Source organism: Octopus bimaculoides, chromosome 2 (assembly GCF_001194135.2).
Source record: "Octopus bimaculoides isolate UCB-OBI-ISO-001 chromosome 2, ASM119413v2, whole genome shotgun sequence".
NCBI lineage: Eukaryota > Metazoa > Mollusca > Cephalopoda > Octopoda > Octopodidae > Octopus > Octopus bimaculoides.
The window spans coordinates 144,690,347-144,699,210 of record NC_068982.1 but is presented as its reverse complement, the minus strand read 5'-3'; the positions used below and the strand labels follow the sequence as shown (position 1 = coordinate 144,699,210).

The 8,864-nt window shown below is 33.7% G+C and overlaps 1 protein-coding gene across 3 annotated transcripts in view; it reads left to right on the top strand.

Annotated features, from left to right (window-relative positions):
* Positions 1 to 8,864, top strand: part of LOC106879211 (hepatocyte growth factor receptor) — a 171,071-nt gene that overhangs the window by 94,857 nt on the left and 67,350 nt on the right. For all 3 annotated transcript variants that reach the window (XM_052965647.1, XM_052965648.1, XM_052965649.1), the window contains one exon: positions 1,909 to 2,002. The gene's annotated coding sequence lies outside the window, so the exon portion shown is untranslated. The remainder of the gene's footprint in view (positions 1 to 1,908; positions 2,003 to 8,864) is intronic.

The following is an 8,864-nucleotide window of genomic DNA, read 5'->3' as shown; positions in this document are numbered from 1 at the left end:
TTTAGATGGTCTCTGAGTTAGTATTGGGAGTGGGTGGGTGGGTGGTTGGTGCCTTCTTAGCAAACACTTGCCAAAGTATTCACTTCAGATATATAGTGATACCAAAGACATAGATCTATAGCTTGTTTGTTTAAGTTCTATTCCACTCAATCAACAACAACAACAATAATAATAATAATAATAATAATAATAATAACAATAATAATAATAATAATAATAATAATAATAATAACAATAACAATAACAATAATAATAATAATAATAATAATAATAATAATAATAATAACCTCACCACATAGAACAAGAACAACAGCAACAAGAAAAATTGTGATGTTCAGTGATAATAAGTGAAGCTATTCCAAATGGACATTGAAACTAGATTCAGGGTTTTATTTGCTGAAAATTTACCATTGTGCCAAGTGTCTGAAATAATTTGATTTAAGCAGCCCAGTATTTAACTGGTACTTATTTTGTGGACTCCAAAAGAATGTGAAACAAAATCACTTTCTCCTTACACCTGTCTTGCAGGTTATGAATTAAGAATATAAAATTATGTAACTAAATACTGCAAAGCATTTTGTCCCACACTCTACTGATTCTGTCAATCCACTGACCAATGAATGAATATCCATTATAGACAAAATGGTCGTAAATTTTGTTGAAGGTTGTAGTCAGTCAGATCGACCACTGCTTCTCCCCCAGCACTTAACCAATGCTTATTTTATTACATTTTTGCCTCAAGTTTTTAACTGGCATTTTATTGACTCCTGTATTCAAATACTACTTCATTTTATCAGCCCCTCCAGTTCTTAACCTGTGTAAATTGGACCAACTTCAATACATAATTGGTATTTATTTGGTCAGTTCCAGTATTTGACTAATGTTTGCCTTACCATTTCCCAGTACTAGTTATTAACAGGTATTTATTCTATCATCCACCCACTTAGTTCTTAACAGGTGTCGGTTAGATCAACCTCAATATTTTATTTGTACTCATTTTATCAACCCTACTGCTGAACAGAAACTTTATTTCTTTTCAACTTAATTGTTACTTATTTTATCAACTCCAGAGGGATAATAAGAAACCCCAAGTCATTCCCAATGAGCTACAAACCCAGAATCTCATGTGATGCAGATAAAATATTCTAAATAACATAAAGCATTTTGAATACATAGTTTGCATAAGTTAAACTTAGTTATTCTGAAGAGCATGTGTATTTAATTTTAATTTTTTTAAAATTTTTTCTTACATAAAATGAATTTCTTAAAGATTTTAGTCATGTGTATAGTACTCTTTCATCCTCTTTTGGGATTGTCAACATGGCATAACTCAAGACCCAAATTAAGTTAAATTCAATATTCTATGAAGTTTCTTAAAAGGAGAGGCAGTAAAAGATAGAAGATAGTTTATAGTTTAAAGAGACATATTTCTTTTCTTTTCTTTTTTATCCCCACCCCCATGCCCCCATCCCCCTACTGGTCTCTAGCACTCTAACAACAATGATACTACTGTTCATATAATAGTTTCAAATTGGAGCGCAGAGCCAGCAATTTTTGAGGGATGAGTTAAGTCAATTACATCTACCCCAGTACTTGACTGGTACTTATTTTTTTGATGCTGAAAGGATAATTAATAAAGTCAACCTCAGCGGAATCTGAGATCTGAACATTAAGACAGACAAAATAGTGCTAAGCATTTTGCCTGGCATGATAATGAGTCTGCCAGCTTACTGCCTTACTACTATTACTATTATGATAGTGATGATGATAAATGACATTAACCATTTGATAGTCTTCTAAGGAAGTATGAAAGATAGCAAAGACCAATGTCTTGTTCATTATACCAGTTTACAAGGTTGCTGTTGTTGCAAATATCATTGTCTATTTTTTTTTTTTTCTTTTCTCCAGATTCAAGATTCACAACTAACCAACCAACCAACTCACAAAATTAATAAGTAATATACACTTCCCAGTGTATATAAAAGAACAAAGGAGGAATTCTGTAAGTTGGTATATTATATTATATTGTGCTCTGTATATCAAGTCTTGTTGTCACAGTTGTAAACCAAATTTATGAGCAAGACAGTATATAACAAAGAATGTTTTGTTACTAAGTACAAAATGCTTATTTACTTTTTTTTAATTGTATGTGGTATGTGTGTGTATGTGTGGACAGAGTAGTTAAACCTAATTAAATTTATTACAGTATTTTACATCTCTTTTTCATAAACTTTCTACCACCCCACTGCCTGTAGGATGAAATATAAAGATGTCCTAGTAGAATTTGAACTAAATGTTTGGCATTGAAATGTTGCTTAGCTCCTGCTCAACCTAAAGTCTTTCAAATCATTATTTTTAAGCTAAGGAAAATAAGAGCCTATGAGGGAATCTGTGTGTGGTTGTTAGACCTGCTAGAAATAGCAGCAATATCACCATCAGATCACACCCTCAAAAACTGACGGAAACATCATATAATGCCCACGGGCATATGGCGTAGTGGTTAAGAGCGCGGGCTACTAACCCCAAGATTCTGAGTTCGATTCGAAGCAGTGGCCTGAACACCAACAACAACAACAACAACAATAATAATAATAATAATAATGATAACATTGAAAAATACTTTAGGAATGAGAACCCAGGTTTGAAATTTCCCCAAGACACCTGAAGAAGGCTGGAGGGTATATCAGCCGGAACATTGTGTTAACAACAAACAAGATGAGGACAAATATCCGTTGAATGTAAATAATGTATCATATAATGTAGTTCTAAATATATCATGTCTGAATAAAAGATGAGATGGTCATGGCTTAAACGTCTTTGATCATAGGCCTGCTGAATCAAGGCTGACCCGGGGCTAAACAACTGCCAATTTCCTTGAGGAAAGAGATATGTGTTATTGATTTTTCCCTAACATATGAGTTAGACTTATTTAATCAATCTCTAGAGTAGTGGCTGTCATACCTTATGTGCCCCACAAGATTTTGTTGTTGAAATTTATGTGCAATAAATTGAGGTGCAGGAGTGGCTGTGTGGTGAGTAGCTTGCTTACTAACCACATGGTTCTGGGTTCATTCCCACTGCGTGGCATCTTGGGCAAGTGTCTTCTACTATAGCCTCAGGCCGACCAAAGCCTTGTGAGTGGATTTGGTAGACGGAAACTGAAAGAAGCCCATCGTATATATGTATATATATATGTTTGTGTGTCTGTGTTTGTCCCCCCAACATCGCTTGACAACCAATGCTGGTGTGTTTACGTCCCCATAACTTAGCGGTTCGGCAAAAGAGACCCGATAGCATAAATAGTAGGCTTACAAAGAATAAGTCCTGGGGTCGATTTGCTCGACTAAAGGCAGTGCTCCAGCATGGCCGCAGTCAGATGACTGAAACAAGTAAAAGAGAATAAAAGAGAGAGTACACCTGTACAATACACAAAATATTTTAACAATTTTTTTCATACAATTCTGAATAATATTTAACCCCTTAGTGTTTAAACTGGTCATATCCGACCAAAATATTTTATCTGTTTTTATGTTCATACTAGCTAGATCTAGCCTCTCCCACCTAGCCTACATTGTCATTCTAAACATGTGTTATCACATCATCAAAATCTTGGAGCTACAAGATAATACAGGATTGATTCAAAATAACCATTACATTTGACAGGATGCTAAAGGGTTAATCATAAATAATATGATTTTTTCAACATTGAATTACTAAGAGAGTCCATCTGAATAAAATGGTAATCAAAGGGATCCATAGATAAAAAAAAAAATGGTTGAGGAATACTGCTCTAGAGGAATGAAAGACAAAAACCAGCTGCACCAGTATTTGAACTCAGAATGCAGATGGATGGAACTAAATAGTGAAAAGCATTCAGTGTTGCACTCGTCTATTTCAGCCCTAACCCTAATCTGAAAGAATTTAAAAGCAATTGCTTGTGAGATTTTAAGCTAGACCTTAGAAGGTCGAAACTAAATACTTCAAGAAAATTTAGTCCAGCACTTTACTTCTGTCAATTCACTTGGCTAAACAAATAATCAAATTTAAATATCTAAATAATGAAATAAAAATAATCGTCATCTCTCAAATTTATTGGTTTAGTTTTTTGCCTTTTAAAGTTTTTAATTTATCGTGTTCTTGGGTTAAGTTTGGTAAAATAATACATCAACTTTAAGTTCTAAATAATCAGTGATGTCAGTAGTTTTGTGATTTTTGGTACAAGGCTTGATGTGCCAGTTCAGATATATATGTGCTTATTTCTGCAGATATTCAAGTTTGTGGGTGTTTATCTCTATGTGTATGTGTATGAATGCATAGTATCATCATCATCACCATCATTTAACATCCACCTTCCATGCTAGCATAGGTTGCACAATTCAACAGGAGTTGGCATGCCAGGGAACTGCACCAAGCTCTACTGTCTGCTTTGGCATGGTTTCTACAGTTGGATGCCCTTCCTAATACCAAGGATGACCTTTCTGTATGTGTATATATGTATATGTGTGTGTATATGCGTGCGTGCACACATGTGCATGTGCATGTCTGTGTGGTTTGTAGGTCACTTTACAACCATATAGCTTCAGGTTCAGTCCCAATGTATTGCATGTACAGCACATTGGGCAAATTTCTGAATAGCTCCACATGTATACACACACACAGTTTGTGGAAATTTTCTGCTCTAAATAATATCAGTATTCATAATATAATTCCAGTCTCAAATGTCCATTTCGTTTTTTTTTGTTTTTTTGTTTTTTTTTCCCCAGAATATTTTTCATAACAATTTTTTATATCATTCATCTTTAATTTACTATATTCTGTTCCCATAAAACAAAAGCATATATAGTTTCCGCACACACTCACCCAGTCATGTTAAAAAAATAAAACCAATATAATAATCTTGTGTTCAGTGTTCAATCAAAGTCCAGTATCACATTCAAGATTGCCTGCATTTCCCCCAATTTTCTGCCAGCTTTGTCAATTTAAGATTAGATGGACATTCTTGTTCTAATCTTCAGTACCATCTGTAAAATCAGAGACATTAAACCCGAAGTAACAATTAGAGAAGTTCTTAGGCTTCTAATATCATTTTTACAAGGAAAAGATAGAAGTTACTTCAAAGTTTCAGCTTCATAGCCTTCGTTGATCTGATAATAAGGGCTACTAAAGCAAGACTTCAAAGTAGCACTCAACCTTTGCCTTTTCTCTTTACTTGTTTCAGTCACTGGACCATGGTTGTGCTGGGGCACTACTTTGAAAGATTTTAATCAAGCAGATTAACCCCAGCACTTATTTACTGCAGATAAGTTGCAGGGACATAAACAAACCCACAAGTAGTGATTGAGGACAAAAACAAAAACACACATAGACATATACTTATAAATACAACAGGCTTCTTTTTGGTTTCCATTTACTAAATCTATTCACAAGGCTTTAGTTGGCCTGATGTTATAGTAGAAGACATTCGCCCAACGTGCCACACAGTAGGACTGAACCTTGAGTCATGTCGTTTAGAGGCAAGCTTCTTACCACCAGTTATGTCTGTGACTTTTAAAAATAAAAAAATGTTTTATCTGAAAGGTGGTAAGTGATCCTTCAACTTAATGCTTCACAATTTTTCTACCTAACTATATATAAAATGGACACGTGTATGGACAGATATATAATCCATGTTGGCGTTAGAAAGCTATAAAAATCATGCTAAGCAGACACTGGAAATCGTTGTGATTCTTGGAAACATCGGTTCCTGCCAAACCTTTCAACCTATGCCAGCATGAAACATGGACATTAAATAATGATGAAGATGTGCACACATGCATGCATTTAAGTTGAAAAATTTAACATAACTTAGTACTCTGAGTTGTAATGAATTTCTCAACTTAAATTATTTACACTACCATCTCAGTCTTGAGTTCTCTCTTTTTTGTATTGTAAACTACTTGATTGACGAATTTGGTACAGCACCAGACAAAATGCTTTTTCTGCCTTTATAATATATCTCTTTGCATCATGAGTTCAAATTCCACGAGTTGACTTGGCCTTTGAACCTGTCTGGGTTGATAAAGTATTTCAACAAATGATGTCTGCTACATTCCACCCCTACAAACATGGGACATTGTAAACAATATAAGAAAAGAAATTATAGAATTAGCAGAGTGCCAGAGCCAGACATTTTATATTTCGAGGGATTGACTTTAATTGTTATCCCTTTGGAGTTGACAAAATAAGTATCAGGAATGTTCTGTTGTGGGGAAAGGACAAATTAAAACAATGTAATCCTCTCCCCAAAATTGAAACATTCTGTCATCATCGTCATCATCACTTAACATCTGCCTTCCATGCTGGCTACTATTTTATTATGATTATTATTATTATTCAAAATGCTTTCCAGGATTCTGTCTATCTATATATTCTGCATTCAAATTCTGCTTAGGTTGACTTTGCCTTTCATCCTTTCAGGACTCAGTAAAATAAGTACCAATTGAACACTGGAATCAATGTAATTGACTAATCCCACCTCCTAAAATTGCAGGTCTTGTGCCTATAGTAGAAAGGAATGTTGCTGTTGTTGTTAGTGTAGGAGACTGACAGAATTTTTAGAGCATTGGACAAAATGCTTTGTGATATTTGTTCCAGTTTGTTTGTTTTTTTGTTGTTGTTTTTTTTTGTTTTTTTTTACTTTCTGAATTTAAGTCCAGCTAAGATCAGCTTTGTCTGGTATACTTTCAAGTATCATAAAACAAAGTTCCAATCAAGTACTAGGGTCTCCCCTAAAATTACTGGCCTTGTGCCAAGATTTGAAGCCAAGGCAGGAATTTGGCAGAATTGTTAGCACATTGGACAAAATGCTTAGCAGCATTTCTTCTGGCTCTTTATGTTCTGAATTCAAATTTTGCTATCATTGACTCTGCCTTTCATCTTTTCAGAGTTGATAAAATAAATACCAGTTGAGTAACAGGGTCAATGTAATCAACTTATCCCTCTTCCCTCTCATCCTAAATTACTAGCCTTGTGCCAAAGTTTGAAACAATTGTTGCTGCTACTGCCACTGCAGCAAGCTGGCAGAATTATCAGTACACCAGACAAAATGCGCAGTGGCATTTCATCCATCTTTATGTTCTAAATTTAAATTCTGCTATGGTTGACTTTTCCTTTCATCCTTTCAGGATCAATGAAATAAGTGCCAGTTAAGCTCTAGCAGTCATTTTAACGTATATAAAGAACCCCCTAATTTGTGGGGCTTAAAATTTGGAAAAAAAATTTTTTGTAAGGGATTATGATACCATCCATGTATAAGAAACCTCCATTTTTTTAAACCAAATTCTTGACAAAAAAAGGTTCCTTATACACGTTAAAATACAGTAATTGACAGCCCCTCCTTCAAAATTTCAGTCCTATTGAAAGGGTTATTATTGTTAGGGCAGTGAGATGGCAGAATCATTTGTATGCCAGGCAAAATACTTAGCAGCACTTCATCTGTCTTTAAGTTCTGAGTTCAAATACCACTAATATGAACTTTGCCTTTCATCCTTTTGGGGTTGATAAAATAAGTACCAGTCGAGCAATGGGGTCGATGTAATTGGCTAGTCCCCTTCCCCAAAATTTCAGGCCTTGTGCCTATAGTAGAAAAGATTATTTTTATCATTAAGGTGGTGAGCTGGCTGAATTGTTAATACACTGGGTAAAATGCTTAGCGACATTTTGTCTGTCTTTAAATTCTGAGTTCAAATTCCACCAAGGTCGACTTTGCTTTTCATCTTTTCAGGGTCGACAAAATAAGTACCAGTTAAACACTGGAGTCAATGTAATCAACTTACCCCTCCCCTTTTGCTTACTGGCCTTGTGACAAAATTCAAAACTATTATTATCATTACCATTCCAATAACTGCCATGATAGTTTCTTTATTGGCCACAGGAGTCCACTACATAAAATAGAAAAATACATAAATATATAATATAAAATAAAATGACTAATATGTGTTAAGTTTCTATTCTGATGACATTTTCAGTTTATAAATTATCTTTCCTGTATCTTGAGTTCCTTTGACAGATCTGCATTTAATTTAGGTTAAATATTTATTATCTCCCTTGATTGTTTCCTCACTTATCCCTTGCAGTCAACTATTATTGTTGTTTCTCATTACATTTCTTTCTCTTTTGTATTTTCTAATTTTCTAAAATAAGCTTGCAATGGTTTGCTTGATGGTGTTATTTTATTTTTTTACTTACTTTGTTAATATTTTGTGTTTTGATTATTTGTGTGTGTGTGTGTGTGTTATTTGCTTTTCTTTTTTATATATATATATTGGAGGTGGGAGTTAGAACTATTAATGTTTAGTTTGAAGAAAGTATGTTATGTTAAAGTTTGTCTGGGAAGATGTAGGCAGGGTGGAAAGAAGAATGTGAAAGAGATAGATTTCCAGAGGGACTCAGTTCTGGGAGTAAAGATTTCCACAATGTGTTTATGTATGTATTTATATATTTGGACATGAAAAAATCACAACAGAAAGCAGATAAATAAAAAAATTTAAAAAGTGCCTTAGTACATACATAAATACATACATATTTATATGCTCACATATATATGTATATAGCATAAGCATTCTTTCTATATATATATATATTATAAATTAACTACCAACAAAAATAATTGGTTAAGCTAATTCAAAATTTTTTCGCCATGAACGGTTTGTGTTTTTAAACCGAATGTATTTTATCTGATGTTATATTTATTCCTAAAGATGTGTAAAGAAATTTTAATTTATTAAGTCTCTTAATGAATTCTTTATACTGAAATATATATTGAAGAAGATAAATATGTTCATCTGAATATATACGTTTTTGCGTCGTAACTCCTTTATTATTAT